This window comes from Molothrus ater, chromosome 9, assembly GCF_012460135.2.
Source record: "Molothrus ater isolate BHLD 08-10-18 breed brown headed cowbird chromosome 9, BPBGC_Mater_1.1, whole genome shotgun sequence".
Taxonomy (NCBI): Eukaryota; Metazoa; Chordata; class Aves; order Passeriformes; family Icteridae; genus Molothrus; species Molothrus ater.
The window spans coordinates 9,705,275-9,723,311 of record NC_050486.2 but is presented as its reverse complement, the minus strand read 5'-3'; the positions used below and the strand labels follow the sequence as shown (position 1 = coordinate 9,723,311).

General features: G+C 37.0%; 1 long non-coding RNA gene across 1 annotated transcript in view; it reads left to right on the top strand.

Annotated features, from left to right (window-relative positions):
* Positions 1-458: 458 nt before the first annotated feature.
* Positions 459-18,037, top strand: part of LOC129046764 (uncharacterized) — an 81,637-nt gene continuing 64,058 nt past the window's right edge. Inside the window, exon 1 of the long non-coding RNA XR_008508525.1 lies at positions 459-476. This is a non-coding gene — a long non-coding RNA (uncharacterized LOC129046764). The remainder of the gene's footprint in view (positions 477-18,037) is intronic.

Below are 18,037 nucleotides of genomic sequence, written 5' to 3'. Positions count from 1 at the left end.
TAATAATAATTAACATGGGAGTGTTTGTAAAAAATAAGGGATTGCATTTGATTTCATATTCTTACAGCATTAATCAAAATTATCTAGTTGCTAAATGAAAATCATCCTCCTCCTCCTCCCTGAATGTGGTCCCCTACAGAAAGCTTGGGAAGAGAAAATTGCAGCTGAACATTATGCCAGAGTCTTGTCCCTAGTTCAGTTCTGATGGCCTTTTTTCCTCTGTTTCTGCCAGAGTGAGCTGGTTCACTGCAGGGAGCACCTGAGAGGCCTTCAAAGGAGTTGCAAGGCTGGAGAAGAGCAGCTCAGAGCTCTCTGCCTTGCTCACATCACCCCAACAGCCACAGAGGGAAAACACTCCTGACACGGCATTTCCTTTGCTGCGTGCTCGGCCGCTGTGTGATGGGCAGGAATAGCAGGAGGTGACTCTGGTGATTTCAAGCTTTAATACCCAGCTCTGTGGGGCCAGCTTCCAACAGGTGAGTGAAATGAAGAAAGAATGGGGCTTTTTTCTTATTGATAAATCCAGCTGAATTGTGAGCATTCCTGCAAGGCTCTGATAAGAGCTTTATCAAGCATGTATTACATCAACTGGCTGCCACCCTGGCCTCCTGATCAGCTGCTTTTCCTAGCAACAGTACCCAGACAATAAGCTCACAGCTATTGAGGGAGCACTTCACTGTCAGGGGAGGTGCTGTTACAGTAATTCATGCTTGAAACCAGGTGTAAAGAAGGACAACCACACCCAGGTTTATACACACAAACATGTTGGGAGAACTGAGGATCTTTAAAAGATCCTCTTCAGCTCAAACTTCAGTTCTGCCCATCTGAGAGCTCCTCCATCTTCATAAGCTGCTCATTGGGAAGTCAAGAGAAATAACTTAATAATTAAACATGAGCTTGTGAGAAATGTAATTTCCAGATGTGTTTTTAATACAACATGTGATTAACAACATTAACAAGGTTTATTAAGCTCTATAAGGACTTTGCAGAAAAGCTTTAGTGGGAATGTAGAGGACAGAACTCTTGATCTAGAAAAGAAAAAAAAGAAGCCCATGAATATAATTTCTTTTGTTGCAATGAGACTGAGTTTGCAATTTCTTGGATTAAACTGGAAACAGACTATGAGAGTCTGTCAAAGATCTAAGAATTCTGAGATACTTCAAGCATTCAGATTTTCATCACAGGCAATATTAAAATCCTGCCTAAGAATAATATTCTTTGTCTTGTATTTACATGAATAAAGACTAAGTCCACTTAGGAAATACAATATCTTGCTTTAAAGGGAATTAATTTTGACCATCAAAAATGGTAGAAGAATATGTCTCACATTGAAAATAAAAGCCAGTCTGCCCACGGAACATATGCTGCTGTCCATATCTGTGCACCTCCTCTGAAAGAGGTATGATGGTTTTTCCTGAAGCTATCCTGGGATAATTGTGTCTTTGTCCTTTATAAAATCACATGTATTTTTATAAGCAAAGCAAGGGTCCCAATGGTGCCATTAGAAATAATCCTTTAAGAGATTTCTAAAGATATGTCTTGTTTAACTTCAACGGAGAGTTAACTAAACTTTACAGAAATTTTCTTTTTCCTCCTAACCAGCAATAGATCCCTGTAAGTGTCAAAGTCAGTCATACACAATCAAATGTGCTGGCATAAGAGTACATTTGATATAGGAGTGAGAGTCATGCTCTCACTCCTATAAAAAGTAAATAAATAGTGCCAATAAAGACATGCCAACATGTGAGAATAAACCTTTTGTTTTAAAGCACATGTAACCAAAGAACACAGTATAAGCTTTTAAATTCATTTAGACTCAGGTCTTGGCTGTTTGGGAGTCTCTCTCAATGACTGGATCACCAGAAGACTATTTGGTGAGTTTTCATGCACAGATACCACAAAATAGCAAAAAAGCTTCATTTCCATAAAAGTGCATTCTTATTGAGTTGTCACAGGAAGAGAATAGAAGTAAATTTGTCTTAGTCTCTCATTTACTTGCAACACTACCCACTGCAGCTAGCACCAGGGAAGATTTGCTTTTTCAATTCCAAATGCACAGTATCAGGATCTAACTGAATTATGCTTGCCAGGAATGGACTTATACTTCCCAGGTAATAAAAATTACTTGTATCAAGGTATCAGAAAAAGGCTACACACCATGCAATACCTGGATGGACGTGCCAAATCATCTGAACGAGGATTATTAATAGAAAAAAGGTGAATGTAGTGCTTTTAGTAGAGACTTCATTACCTCACAAACTAAGCAACAGTTGTTTCAGAAAATCAAACAAGCCCCATGGCTCATTCCTCCAAATTTTTGCCATCTGCATCACTTTAAAATAGTCACATAAAAATGACATTTTTGAAAAGTTGTGGTATTTTTTTAACAGAAAAATTTAATTCTCATTCAGTGTTCTGTGAACAAAAACTTCAACACTTCTAAGAAATTAAAAAAGAAAGTGGTGAGCACATAAGGTTCTTGCTACATCTGTTAGGAAGCAGAAAAAATCACAGAACCCCAGAAATGGGGGTAGTGGAACAAGAAAAGTGGATAAAAGAGCTGTATCCCAGGGACAGGTATATGATGGCTATGAGTCACAAGAACTTACTCCCAAAAAACCTCAGAGTGCCTTATAATGACATAATAAGTCAAGGATGGGCAGTACCTTTCTAGTAAAGTATTTCAGAAAGCTCCACTGAACTTTTTCTCCTGAAATACTTCTTTTCAGGGCCCCTAGGCAAAGAGAATGATCTAAGCTAATATATTTCTCTGCCACTAAGACAGGGTGTAAGACATGTTGTTCAGCCTGCAGTGCCTTAAGAGTATCTTGTATCCAACTGATATAAAGCATCTCTTATTTCTCAGAGGACAGAACCCCATGGCTCAGTTGTGAGAGTTGAGATTAAAAGATTTACAGTACATAAAGTCATTATAATACTGTCTTACCTGGAGTGTGTGTCTTCCTCCATGGCTTCAGTGATAGGATTTCTGTCTCTGGTATTAATTTCTACTGGTTGGGGCTGTGAACATTTCTTGTTGAGCTGTTCGGCAAAGACAGATCTTAGATATTTTAGAAAACAGTAAAATATGGTTGCTTCATAAGGGATATGCTAAATTTTGAAGGATGTCTGTGTCTAATAGTCTCTTATTTTAACATGTGGAGCTATAAAATAATTAACTGGGGCTCTGGAGACTTTATTTTCTACCTGGGTATTCTTTGCAGTGCTCAGATCTGACCATGTATTGTTATATGTTTACCCACCTTGTGAACTTCTCCAAAATAATCTAACCCAGTTGGTTTTGACCTTTTTCAATTTGCAAACCTCTAAATGTTTCCTGGTAAGATTATGAACCCTCTCTGCACTCTGAATTTGAGATAATGTGTAATAGCAATTATTTCCTTTGTTACTTTGGAGGGATTGCCTGGAAATGGTCCCTTTGCAGTGGTTACAGGCCAGAGGTTCAAAACTAAGTGTAATTTTCTGGCCAAAGTCACAACTAGAGTAACTTGGCATAATTCTGTTGATTTCAAAGGAAAAATATTTTGATAGCAGCAGTTAGAATAATGGCTAGTTTACTGTACATTAGCTGAAGAACTATCCCTGCCTTTAGTCCTTCTCTTAGATTTCATTGTGACTAAGATTGAGCTCCACTTCAATGTAATTGTATCTCCTTTGTCCTCCTTTCTTACTACTCAGACTAGAACACATTGAAGAGCCCAAGAGGAATCTTAAAAAAAAAATACATAGGAAATCTCATCAGAAAATTCCTATAATTTTATTTTATGCTTAGTCTCAGATGTATCCTAGATATCTAGTTTTTAAAGGTGGCTCTTCAGTCAGGTATTATCTTTCATCTCAGTGGCACAGTCTTAACACATGCACAACTCTGATAGAAATTACACAGTTAGTAACATAAACTTTTCTTGACTTCTCTGATCAAGTAGTTCTACTGTTAAAGTCTTGAGTGAGGTATTTTTGAATAGAGTTAAGCTGATTTATACCAGTTGATCATATGCCCAATTTTCTGAATGTGCTTCAGGCTCTTCAGGAGTGAGTGCAAGGGAAATAATGTTCCTGTTTCTTATGAAAAAGAAAAGCACAAATAGTTCAGTAGATATTAAGAAAAGTAACAATTGGGTCTGAAATGTTTATAACTAGATAACTTTTCTGAAGATAGTTAGAAGTATTTACATTTAAAAGACAAGAAAATCTCTGAAAAAATTAGAGAAAAATGGAAAATTGTCATTTATGCTGTTGCTGTGTAGCTCACTTTGCAGCTCCATCACATGACAACGAATAAGTAAAGAAAACTATTATTATGCAAACTGCTCCAGGACAAAAGGGTATTACATATCTCATACAAAAGGGGGTTTCTTTAAAAAGCACAGCACATTCAGTGTTTAGGGTTTGCTGTTGAAATTCATGGCCTCGCTTGCCAATATTATCATGCAGCTGGGAATTATGCTATTGCTTTACTCTGAGGGGAGAAAAAAAATCACAATAAACATTATCAAATGGGCTCCTATTAAACATTTGTATTCTCTTATGTGACAATATCAGTTTTAATGATTTTTAGCATTTCTTCTCTAGTGAAAAGGTCACCAAAAAGACTACCACAGAGACTATGATTACAAAAAAGTGCTTCTTTTAACTTAAAAAAATTATCACTGGAAAAGAGTATTAGGCATTATTTTAGTGTTGAGAACTGATGGGATTAATAATATTTTTTCTCTTATTTAACAGCTATGAGATAGAAGTCCATCTTTCTGTAGAGAAGGCCGCTGACAGAATCTCTTGTATTTGTTCTGTGAAACAAGAGTTTATTTTTTAAATTTTAATTCAAATTCTTTTATTATCTTTCCAGAAAGTCTCTCTTGTTTCAGTAAAAACAAATCAGCTGACCCAAAACATTCCTGATGAAGAAAAGATTAAATGTAGTATCAGAAATCTTCATCTCTTCATGACATGATTAGTCAAGCACTAATTTAAATAAGTAAATCACATCTGTCTTGACAGGGTTGGGTGTTTCCTGCACCTTCTATATGCAACCTTTGTCATATGATTATTGTGAAGTAGCTTATTAAGCAACAAAATTTTTTCCTAAAACTCTTTTAAAGGAAAATAATAGCAAGTCAGAAAGTACAAGTCAAACGGTTGTAGAGGAACAGCTTAAACTGTTTTTCATTTCCATATGTCACATTTCTTCTCTGGCTCTTTGATACATCCATCTCTGGGTATCTCTAGATGTGTTTTCAAGTTCTTATTTCTGATGTTGTTTTCTGTTTTTCCCTGAGTTGCCTGAGCAGTGTCATCATAAACTGCTAAAAGATATGTACTCTCAGTGATGTTATGTACTAAAATACAAAGGAATGGCACAAAATGAACAGTTTTATGGCATAGGAAAAAAAAAAAAGAAGCTATGAAATTGTTGCATGGCAGGAATTAGTACAGAAGACAGTCTGAGACACTGAGAACACTGTGGCATCCAAACACTAAATTCTTACTTGCCCTGGGTGTGCAACAGAGTTAGCAAAACAGGAGAGGTCTTTGAAAAGCTCTATAGCAGTCAACATACAATGTGAACATACCTTCATTTCCCTTTCATTAATCAAAAGTATGATCAGATCAACAGGTGCCACAAAATACTTGCCCCAATCTCATTTGCTTATAAATAACCCTTCTTTGTGGTGCTTACAGTCTTACACCAAATATTTAATTGTTTTGTCTTTTTAGGTATCAGGTATGTTGGGAAAAGTAGTGGTGACAGAAATCTAATCCCAAATTAACACCAAATGGTGTAGTTAGGCGTGTGCCATAGCATTGAGATAGATGTTATTTGCACACATTTTGTTCCTAATCTGTGTATAAAGAACCAGTTATTGAAATTTACTACACACGATTTTATATTCTCTCTTCTATTTTCTCTACTTCTGGTTACTAAAAATACAGTTCCAAACTTTTGTGTCAAACAGACATCAAGAATAGATTTGTGCATTTTGCAGTCATCAGTGTGCATGGTACTTACACTCTCTTCATCATTGCAACTTGGTTAACTGAGCTTCCAGCTTTCAGGAGCAGAAAGGGGATCAGCAATACAGGCCTGTACTTCTCAGAATACTCTGTTCAGCACCAAGGCAAAATGCCATAGCCCTTTTAAAATAGTCAAACAGACTACCCCTGTTTTATCAAAGGGAAGATTTGGTCCCAGATGCTTGAAGAAATTCAAGGTGCAAGGCAGATCTTTGCAGTGCCATAGCTGCTGTACCACCATGTGGAAAGTCTGCACTGCTCCAATGATTCTGATGACTGAAAATTTTTCTTTGCTTGTAAGACTGCTAGAAGATGAGCCATCCTGACAGTTTTGTTTATTGGCTTTAGTAGAATATAAAAACTATATATCTGTCCATAATAGCTGAGAGTCCTCCTGGGGAAATACTGGTTTGCCAAGATTTGTGTTCCTTTCACTGTGCCATTCATAGGATTAGGAGAAGAGGAATTTTGTCCAAAAGGGAAACTGGTTTGGAAACTATGTTTTCATTTAGAGGGGAGTTCTGCTGACACACTGAAATGTCTTTTCTTTTTCTGAACAAAGAGTCTGAAACTTCAAAATTTAAAATAACAAAACTATCCTAAACATTTGAGTAAAAGTAAGCAAAAGAAGTAATTTGATTGTTCAAATGATAAAATATTTTTGTGAACAGTGAAGCTGTGTAATCTGTGGTGCCCTGATACAATTTGTAGCTGTAACAGTCTCACAAAATTAACTTAAAGCAGTAACATGGGAAAGTCAGGCTTGACTTTTTATTCGTGGCACTCAGACAAGTGGTAACACTGACCACTTTAAACAAGTGGCACTTTCAGCAGCTCAAAGAAAATGTCTACAAGGGCAGAATCACCTATCTTCACTTCATGAGTTACTGAGACAGCTCCAAAATATTTACCAATCACTTTCAGGTTTAATATCTTGGAGGTGATACAACATCCTTCTCCTCATGCTCAATAGTCACAGTTCACTACTCGATTATTGTCCCATCCACGTTTATGAAGGAGGAGGAGGAGATCTGCTGTGCTTCCTCTGCCCTGTGCACCACTTTGTGTGGGACAAGCTTTGGAACATGTGACATTGGGAATGCTGTGTAGAACATCCCATGAGACTGGCTGGATAGTGCCCCTGTACAACCTTGCATAAATCTAGTTTGTTCATGCTTCCATTTAAGTAGGATTTGTTATTTTCCACATTTTCCACATAGAAACATTTTGGTGGTCTTTTTTTTTAAATTCTTTGTTTTTTTGGAATAATCAGAACAACAATACAAGATTAAGAAAATGCATTAAATGAGACATAGTAATTGCTGGCTGTGATTAATTAGTGATTGTAAGCCCACCCACATACATAGCTTCAATTGCTAGTAATTTACTTGCATGAATTCAATAGAAGCAGACGAATTTCAAAATACCTCAATCACTATTATTTTAATTGACAATTTGTCTGTTGTAACTGCTCCAAAAAACTTAATGTTTCTTAAATTCATAACAGACAAAGTAGGATCCTGTTACCTAGATTGATAAGGAGCCTGAAGCCTACCCAAAGACCTTTAGTCAACACTCAAAATAGCCTTCCTTGCTACGTTTGCTTTCAGCCTCCCAAAAGTGTTTCTCTCATTTACTTGTCCATAGCAAAGGAGAGGATTTGTAGCTTTGTTTTCAAGCACTCTTCAGTTCCAATGACAGGAAGCCATTCAAGGCCCATGTCAGAGTCTTGACCACTTGGGGAACTATAATGTGATGAATTCCTAGGGACTTCAGTCACATGGGCTTAATGGCATTTGGGGTTCTGGCTATCCCTGGTAGTTACTCAGGGGTGAGCCTCTCATGCTACACTGGAAAACTTCTGCCTAATGCATCCTCATGCTCTTGCTGCTCCCCTCATACAGATCTGTCAGACATATTGTTGCTTCAAAATACAATTCAAAAAATTCTTCAAATCATCTAGGCCATGTTATTAAAAATTCTTGTGTATTGTCTTTTAATTGTCCTAATTCTGCTGAAAAGTGAGGGTCAATTCTTACAAAACAGTATTTGCAATTACAGTATCACAATTCAACACTGACCACAAGTATTAAACCAGGGCACAGGAGTGAACATAGTTTATCCTTCACTTAAACCATCAGTGTGGCTTTTGAACATGGTTTTAAAATAGCATTATCTAAAAAACCCCAATGTTATTAATCACTTCTTACAAGACCTTTAGAGGTTCTCCCTTTTCCTGTTCATAAATCCTTAATCTTTGCATTAAATTTTTTCTCAGACAGGAAACAGTAACAATTGATTTACATGGACAAAATCAGCTTTTCTCAGTTTTCAGTCCAGCTTCCTCTGAGATCTCATTGACCTCTAAAGTTCAACTTCTTCCAAGAAAGTTTTCTTTGGGATTAATAGACTTCAGCATCAAATCATTGAATGCCATAGATATAGCAGTGCTATAAGTAAAACTTCAGCCTTTCCACATAAACTCTTATTTTCAGAGGTTTATAGTTTGGCTGAAAAAATACAATTTTATGCTGAAACTTAGTTTAAAAAGCTCAGTCTGGAAGTGATTTCAGTTTCTGAAAAATCTGCACAACTCTGTGGTTGTTTTCAGATTAAAATTCTGACCAAGACTATGACTTGCTGTCTATATCCCATTGGGGGCTGACTTTCTAAAAGTGCAGATCCACTCCTGAAAAATTATAGAAAGGCAAGCTAAAAAGGTGTTTTAAAAATGGTTATCCCATATGTTAAAGATTTTCAAATTGGATCTAGTCCCTGCTTTTCTGGAAGACAGTCGAATCACTGGAACACCACAGTATTTTTCAGAGGATTTCAGCAGGCTGAGATGTGAGCCCAACTGCTTTGCAGTGATGGAGGGCTCTCAAGGTTTCTCTGAGTGCCTGCATGCAGAGTAATGGGGGAGCCTGCTGGTCCTGCAGCAGTTGGAAATGCTGATGGATTGGGGGATGAAAACCTTGTAGAAAGGAGGCTCAAGAAAATCTGAATTGGCAAGTTTGGGGAAACTGGTGCCTCCTGCTTCTTCAGGAGCCATGGGAGTGCTCTGGTGGTTGGGGCTGAGTGCCAGGAGGGACAGGTGAGGGAGAGAAGGAATCAGGCACCTCTCCAGCATCCTGAAACAAAATCCTCACCATAATTAGAGATGAAACCAACAGAACTTACTTACATGCTGGTTTGCACAATCGCCTTCAGAAGGGATTTGGAGGCACCATCTGGAGGGAAGGATGACAGAGAGATGCCATGAAATTTCCAGTTTCCTTTGTAGGTAATTCCTGTAAAGGGATGACTTGCTCCTGACTCAGTGCTGCTGGAGATGGGAATACAAACACAACACACCATGCAAATGTGTTCAAGGCCACAGGCTGCAAATGTAATTGCTTCAAAGCAAAATATTTTCATCTGAGATGGTGACCCAGTGAAATACACTGCTTCTTGTAACCACTCATTCCTTCCACAACAGAAATTTGAACAAGCCAGAGGCAATATTCTGCCCCCAACTTCTCTCAAACTGGTCACCAAAACTAAAAATATCCCATCAGTCTTTCCACATAAGTACAGCACAATTTCTTATGCCCATGTCCAGCAGCAGGAAGACTATTTCATTTAATCAATAAAAATAGTATTGTAAACTCTTGCCATGTGAAGTAAAAGGCCAAGGCACCCTCTAGATTATCCCCTTGTTTCAGACATTGCTCCTACAATCCAGCCAGGTCACCCATTTATCCCATGTTTTCAAATGAAAAGATATTTCTGCCCAACAACAGCAAGGTAACATTCTCTGAAAAATGAGGCACCAGTAACCATGCAGAATTGACAGTGCAGCATCTGAGTAGGAAATACCAGCCTTCAGATCTTTGGGAGTGCTCCATTTGAAGCTAATCCAGAAATCTTTTTCTTTGGCAACAGCTCATTATAACTAGGCAAATTCAGTCCAAACTCTGAAACTTCTTTTGAAGGCATAATGGCGGGGGAACCTCACAGACAGGATTAGAAGGAAGATAAGGAGGTAGCTTTACAGATGTCTGAAGGAGCACTTTCCAAATGTAAGGAATGGCATGGGATAAAGCTTCAGACTGAGTGACTGAAAATCTAAGTCAATGAAGGAGGCTGGCATCATGGGCTAATCAGTGAAAGAAGTGATTTCTTCATCCTGCATGAGAGATGATAGGTAAGATGAGGTGCAGGCTTTGAAGGTGAAGACAAGCTGCTTATATCTGATAGAAAAAGGGTGTTACATTTGACAGCCAAAGTGATGGGCTAGGCAAATGATCTCTGCAGTGCTACAATGTATAGAAGCATGCTGCAAAATTGCATTTTTCAAGAGCAGAGAAATGGCTTTTGAAATCCTTGTAAGAGCTTGGTAATTACATACATATATATTAATTCTTACACAGTAATAATCTCTAACTTCTATAACTCACTTCCATAAGACAATTATTTTTAATGGTTGTTTTAAACTTAAACTAAGCATGTTGCATGGGAAGGTGGGAATTTTATTGGATAGATCTAATATTGATCTATAGATTGGATAGATCTAACATTGTTTTGTGCCCGTATTTTCATTGTAGCATTCCTTTAAAATTTCTATTTTATAGGAGAAAAAAATGACTTGCTAACAAATCCTTTTTTGCATCCAACTCTTTTTGGTTTTGACTAAATCTTTTCATTTAAACACAGCACCTGAGGTCATTCAATGCTCATATGCATGGCAATTACATAATGTCTTAGCTGGTGGTCTCAGCTAATTCCTCTCTGGGCTTTGGTGGCTGAGGAGAGGTTGTCCATTACAACTTGGAGATGACTCTGGAAACTCAGTATGCTGGATAACACAGACATCAAGTTGCTAAATGCACCAAACCTCTGAGACATAACGATTTAGCAGCACTTCTCCACTTTGTTTGGCAGTATTACATTAGAGTGGTTCTTTCCATAATACATATTAAATTAATTTTATTCCCTGTTGTAGCATATCCATAATTTCCCCAATGCAGAGACTGGTGCATACACATTTTTCCAGGGCAAGGCTCTTCCTATTAATAGACAACTTGGCTCCACACACTGAGATGAACGAACAAGGTTTGGAGTGCCTAATTTAAGGGACCATATGTCATAAGCTATAGTATCCTGTTAGATTGGAATAAAACAAAGAGTGAAAAGAAAAATAGCTTCCTACCATTAGCAGACCTCAGACTGAAATTTTTGAAAATGTTTATTTAAGTGGGCTTAGAACTATTTACTTATTCTGTGCATCATATGAAGTTATGCATATTTCTTGAGCGGGATGCTGCCTCAGAAAAATAACTTCTGAGTATTATCACAAGACAAAAATAACACAGTGATCCTGATTTTTTTTTTCCTGGAACTGCCTTCAAAGTGTGGCCAGCTTCACATGTTTCTGCTTTGACTTTCCAGCTTGTAAAAACTGGAATACAGTTGTTTAACTGTTTATTTAGTGTCCTGTGATTGTAAGATATTGCAATCTTTCCTCTGCTAATGTAAAATAGACTGGTGGATAAATGTCCTTTTTTTTTAGCAAATTATATTAATTACTATTATTGTTTAACCAGCCCATCTCAACTGCACAGTTCAAAGAAATCTGCTCTTTCAGACTCTTAGGGTTGTTATATAATCAGCATTCCTCACAAATATTTGAATGATTAGAGCTATCAATCATATTTTCCTGGCAAGTTGTCCACTTTTGGGTGCAAACAGACTCAGAACTAGAAAATGTAAAAATCAGCATTTTCATTTACTTCCTCTGGCTCATCCCATACATTCCTACTGGGTTTTTTTTCCTTCTCTGCTTACTCTTTCTCTAAATATCTCTTGAAAAGTAACATTTCCAAATAATTTCATTCAGGTAAGGATAGGGTAAGATTGTGACCAGCTGACAGGCATACCTGTTGCTCTTCTATTTTAGGATGTCCCATTCCATACTTCCAGTAGAGTTCCAACTTCCATTCCCCTCATGATCCAAACTGGCAGTCACAGGTTTGTGTTGGTATGAAAAACAGAAAAGGAAGACATTTCTTAGCTAACATAACTCACAATTTAATTGTTTTCTTCTTAGACTCCTTGTGTCCAAAAAGCAGCAGGATAAAAGATTTACTCTATTTACTGTGTTTATGAAAGGGAAAAATATTTGGAGAGAAAAAATTATTTGGACTGAGGAGGAATTTTGTGCACATATCTTAACCAGTGATTATTTGGCTGCCTTATGAATCTGTAATGCTGAATATTGCCTGCATTCAGACTCAAAAAGCAGAAATTAATAAAACATGACAAATAAAAGCCACACACAGGGAGAAAAATATCATTACAATAACTTATTCACATTTGCAAATACTACAGGCACTCCTCACCTTTCTTTTTGTCCTAATTTAGTTGGATACAGTGGCAATACAGAGTCAAAGGTGATTCCCAACAACTCTGGGAATAGGGAATAAACTGATTTTAATCAACAACAAAAGTTATGCAATACAAAGGGCTGTGATGTAGCACACTGCCCTAGAGAAAACATTCCACTTCCCCAATTCCAAAAACCCTTTGGTGCTTTGTGCCTGTGGGAGGTGTCCATGAGGACCAAACCCATGTCTGTGGGAACCCATCTCTAAGGGGACGAAGAGAATTTGAAACGCGACCTTTGAATGCCATTTAAACATCTCAGTCCTGCTGTATTTCAGTGGAATACATCACCCTATTAGCTGGGAATTTCTGGTCATTTGACTGTTTGGCAGCTCACCAAAAGTTAGATCCACTCTGTATTCCAAAGCAGAGCTCAGGGCCAGAAGTCTGACACTTCCCAGGCATATATGAGTAGGTTCACCTGCATCTGTGCCATGGTTCCTGTACATTTGGGCCATGCTGTCCTTGGGCTTTGAAAAAGGGAATGTAAATATTTTGGTATTTGTGTTTTAAAATATCAGGAAAAAGACTTTTTTGTTTACTGTTTTCTCTTTTACTTAGACTAGTGGAGATATAATTTAAGGAACCATACTGGCATGCGTCATTGCAGTCTAGCAAACAAGGCTCTGAAGTTGCACTGCTGAATATGCTCAATGCAAAAATGAAATTGAAAAGTCAGGCTTTGGATAACTGTGTGTTCCCTTTGAAGAAAGAATTGTGATTGTTGGCAGAGGAAGTAAGGAACTAGGACAAAATAAGGAAAGGAAGAAGTTGTTTCTTTCTCTCCATCAGTCAGTTCCTTAATTTTTGCTGCCAATATTATAGGTCTAATTTACAAGTTAAACATAAATCTATTTATATATTATTTCAAATTAAATTACAGAAAATCATATTGCTTGTGTGTTGAAATCTTTGAGTATTGAGAGAAGGGAAATGAGGCAAATAAACATATGAGAAGCAAAGGTCATTTTGCTGTCAACAGAAAATAGCCCCAGTTAGAAAGAAAAGATTTCCATTCACATTTAATATATTTTCAACTCAGTATGTATTTCATTCCTTTGTAATGTCATTTCTTATTACAGAGATATAGGAAGAGATCTAAAATACTTAGGTCTACAACTTTGGTGTTTCAATCTCCAAATAATTAAACATACCGAAAAATATATCCTTGATAATGAAGAGTGAAGGAAACCTCCCTGTAGTCCTTCTCCAACAATAGATTTTGGATATAACTTGGACCATAAGATGTCAAAATAAAAGTATTATCCTGAGAAATGTGTCAATTGCCCTGATTACTTAATATAACATATCTTAAGACTCTTCATGATAGTAAAAGGATTGATGTTATGAGCTGAGTTGTTTAGGATCTTTTCTGCAGCATCTCTTACCATCCAAATAACTATAAGCAAATTTTCAATTTTATCAGAATAATTTTCTAATGTCCAGCTGAAAGATATGCATACTTTTTTTAATGATGAAAGAAAAATTACACAGGGATACCACAAAATGTAACCAACAAATTGTATAACTTGTTTCAAAAATTATTTTGGCAAGTTTCTCATAGGAAATAAGGGAAAAAAATGTTTGCAAGCATGAAAAAAAAATGCATTACTTTCATGTTGTCACATTATAGTTACAGTTCGCACCTCAAAGAAAAGTAAGAATTCAGACTTTTGTAAAAACAGTTTCTAAAGCAATGGAGGCCTCTGAGATTTCCAAGAATCACTTTTAAACTGAAAATGGAAAGAATCCACTTCTGCAAAATCTGTCCTTCCTGCAGTAAAACTGCTAAAACAGAACCTTTACAAAAGGGACACAGTGCAGGAACACAGCTAAGAAACCTGTAGCAAATTTAGGTAGAGGTACAAGATAAGAATTCTGTTTGACTCCATTTCCACTGATGTAATATCTTTAATTTATTGGAAGAATAATAATACCTTTATGCATTATTTAAAAATTCCACCTTTCTTCTTTTTATTACATACTTATGGTACTGATTCTAAAAAAAATCTTTTCTCTGCCACTAAGGAACACAGGTGGAGTACTGGGCCCATGCCTAGAAATATATTATGAAAAATCTGTGAAAATAAAGAGTGAACTTCAGAAAATTAAATAACATTTCAAAGAAAATAAAAATTAGGCAGCCAGACTTTGTCTTTAAAATTTTAGAGTTTTGTTAGATTATACCCCAAGAAAATCACATGATAGACCAGATTTCTGAGCAAGCTGTAGTTTTAATATTTAGGCTAAAAAATAGATGTGACTATAAATGTAGTTCAAAACCTCGCTTGAAATAGTATCACCATAAACATTAAGGTGACCCATTCTCATAACCAAAGTGCAAGTAGGAAAGAAATCATGTCAGTCACTGATATCTTTATTTCAGTTGCAAAATACCCTCTGCTACAACTTCTTTGAAAGGGCACTGAAGGTACTGTGCCCTGCCCAGAAATTAGTCCTTATCCAGGACTAAAAAACAGTGCTGCAAACATCCAAAGAGGCTTTTCTGCAGTTTGACCCAATTTCCTAATGACAGTCAGCTTTATTCTAAAACTCTGGAAATGACTGGGTTCATCAACAAATAAGACACTGGGATTTTACTTGGTGTGAGTTTCTACATGGTGAAAAGCCTTGCAGGATCTTCCAATGGAAGATTAAAGTTCAGTGGATATTTATTGCAGAATTTTTCCTCAGTATGATAACTGAATTTACTTGGTTGGAGAAGCTGTGAGGCCGCTTCAGTAAGTGGTGCTAAGCATGATCCTGAAGCAAGAACAAGCACTTATACTTCCATGGTGTTCCTTTCTTGATCCAAACAGAGGACAGTAATCTCACAAAGCAGAAAGGGAGTAAGTCAGTATTTGATTTAGGGTCTCTCTGGAAAAAGGTCATCTTACTGTGGGATCTGAGATTTAACCAAGGAGAATTTAATTTTTGGTGGGAAAGAAACAGCCTTCCACTTCCCCAATACATAAAGAACCTAGCTGAAAAATCCAGTTCCTTGAAGTATTCAAGGGTGTTAAATCTATAATGAAAATATTAAATGTTTTCTCTGATCCTTTTTGGGCAAGTATCTCCTGTGAAGACAGTGTCTGGCATGCCTTTAAAACTGTATATCTCAATAGCCAAAGAAAATAGGAAAGGGAGCAATATCCGAGAAACTTCCTACTCCTTTTCACATGGTGGGACTTAGAATCCCACAGGATCGGGGAGTCTCTGAGAAAAGCACTCTGTGGTGGAGAAAACAGGTTTATGTTTTTTTCATTTTCATGACATTTTCTTAAAAAAAAAAAGTTACAATTTTTTATTATTACTTGGGGCCATTAAATTTGAAATAATTCATTTTTAGACAACAGTGTTTCCTAGCTGATGTGTATCCATCAGGAAAGTGTCCTGCCTTTGTATGTTTTCTTTGATTGGTGCTATCAAAGGGAAAACTTTTGCCTTGATACAGTCTGAGGACTGAGTATCTGATAGGGAAAGATTTTGGAGCCAACATCCAAGTCTTAATGGCTCTACCACAGTTGATATTTGAATAAATACGTAAAACGTAAATCCCTGTTTGGAAGAAAAAGCCTTCATCAGGAATCAGAACTTGTAATACTTGTTGTATGTCTTTTTCTTTCCACCCCAAACCCAGATTTGCATTTTACCCTAAATCTGACCAGTGTCTGGAAGTGTCTGAATGCTCTTGCTTCTTGTTCCTGAAAACATATTTGTTCAAGGGTGATTTAAACCCTTCCTTTTTAGTTACATGAAATTTCATGAGAAACCTGCTGCTATACACAGACCTATTAGGGAAAGTGAAAATTGAACAAATGGTCATGATGTGTAAGTCATTGAGAGCATATTTCTTTTTTTAACCTTTTAATAGGAGGAAAACCTAAGACATGGGTCACAGGACATTACATTTTAGTTTTTCAAAGTATTTGTCGTTTACTGAATATGTATTTAGGTCCAGTCAGGGTCAGAGTCCTGGTGAAGTTTCAGTGAAACTCTTGATAACAGCTGAGAACAAAGCCATGGGTGGGCTGGTTAATCCCTGTCTGGGGCACTGACTGTGACCAAGAAAAAGGGAATTACAAGGAGTATATGGAATCACTGTAGTGTATCTAGCAGGGCCTGTGCTTCCACACACTGTTCTTACTCTAGAAGCAGTACAGCAGCATATTAGGGACATTTCCTGAAATAAATATCCACACCTCCATCAACAGGGTCCTGAAATACTTCGAAAAATAACTATTAGTCTATCTTTGCTTTATTTCTGTAAGCTATGGACAAGCTCAGTGCTGTGATGTTGCCTCTGGTTTCTCTTACCGCTGTCAATAACCGAGGCATTAAACCCCACTGCTGTGTGTTCTGCAGGGGGCAGTCTGAGCAAAGCTTTTATTTTCTTTCCTAGTACAGAAAGCTGGGAAAAGCTGTTTTGCCAAACCAACATGTAGAACATTAATGATCAATGTCCAAAATGTTTTCAGTGCTGGTTAGCTAAAATTATTTTAAAATTTGTCTAGCAGAGTATTCAGAATGAGTCATGTAGAAATGAGTATTTATGTTCCCTCTGACCTCAAACATTCGTGGCCTTGTACAAGGTCACATAAGGAGACTGTGGAAAGCTTCCACATAACTTACTTCTGGATAATTTCTCTCCTTAGTTCAGCAAGCTGTGTATATGATATACAACACATGGTTTTTGGTGCCTTCAGAAGTGCTTTAAGTTCTCATAAAATTCAGTTTATAGCTATTTAATTGTGAATGATGATAACTGAAAATATAGAAGGAATGTTGGTGCAGGGAGACAAATTGCAAGGGACAGCATTTTGCTGTTGCTGCTGAGGTTATTTTTAAATCTGGCAATGATTCTGTCACCATTACACACACTGTTTTACCCAAAGATATTCTGAAAACAGCATAAAATTCCCAATCCAAAGACTAAGAATTTCAGAAAAATAAAATGCAAAGGCAGCTGTCTAGGTTCTTGAAAAATTTCCTGGATCTCCTAAAATTATTTTTCCAGAGTGACTGTCTTCTGCATTTTCCAGACATATTTAGAGTTGTAAAAATATTTCTGAGTGTGGTGGTTTAATCCCAGAAGGCAGCTAAGCACCACACAGCCTCTCATCCCAGCCGCTCATCCTCTAGGAGGAAAATTTAACTCCATCCCAGCCAAACTAGCACACAGATACAAAAGCACATATTAAAGAGCAGGATTCAGATCAGAAGGACTGATGAGTCAACCACATATGCAGCAACATAATGAAGCAAATGACAGGAAAAACTGAAATGGCTGTAAAAGGATTTCCTTAAAGCCTGATTAGGAGAAACTCAGATTACACTGAGTATTGTGTTTCATACAGGGAGTTATTTTGCCACTTGAAAATGTGGACTAGCAGGCAGAACCTAGAATGATGAAATTTCAGTACCTAAGAACCACAGACATCTCTGGAATTGTGTGCAGTTCTTAGCAGCAAAATGAAAAAGTTTAGAACTCACAACTTTCTAGCACTACATTTTCAAATGTCAGACTTAAAAAAACTGAAAAAAGAATGAATCTTCAAATACATGACAGTCTAGACTAAGA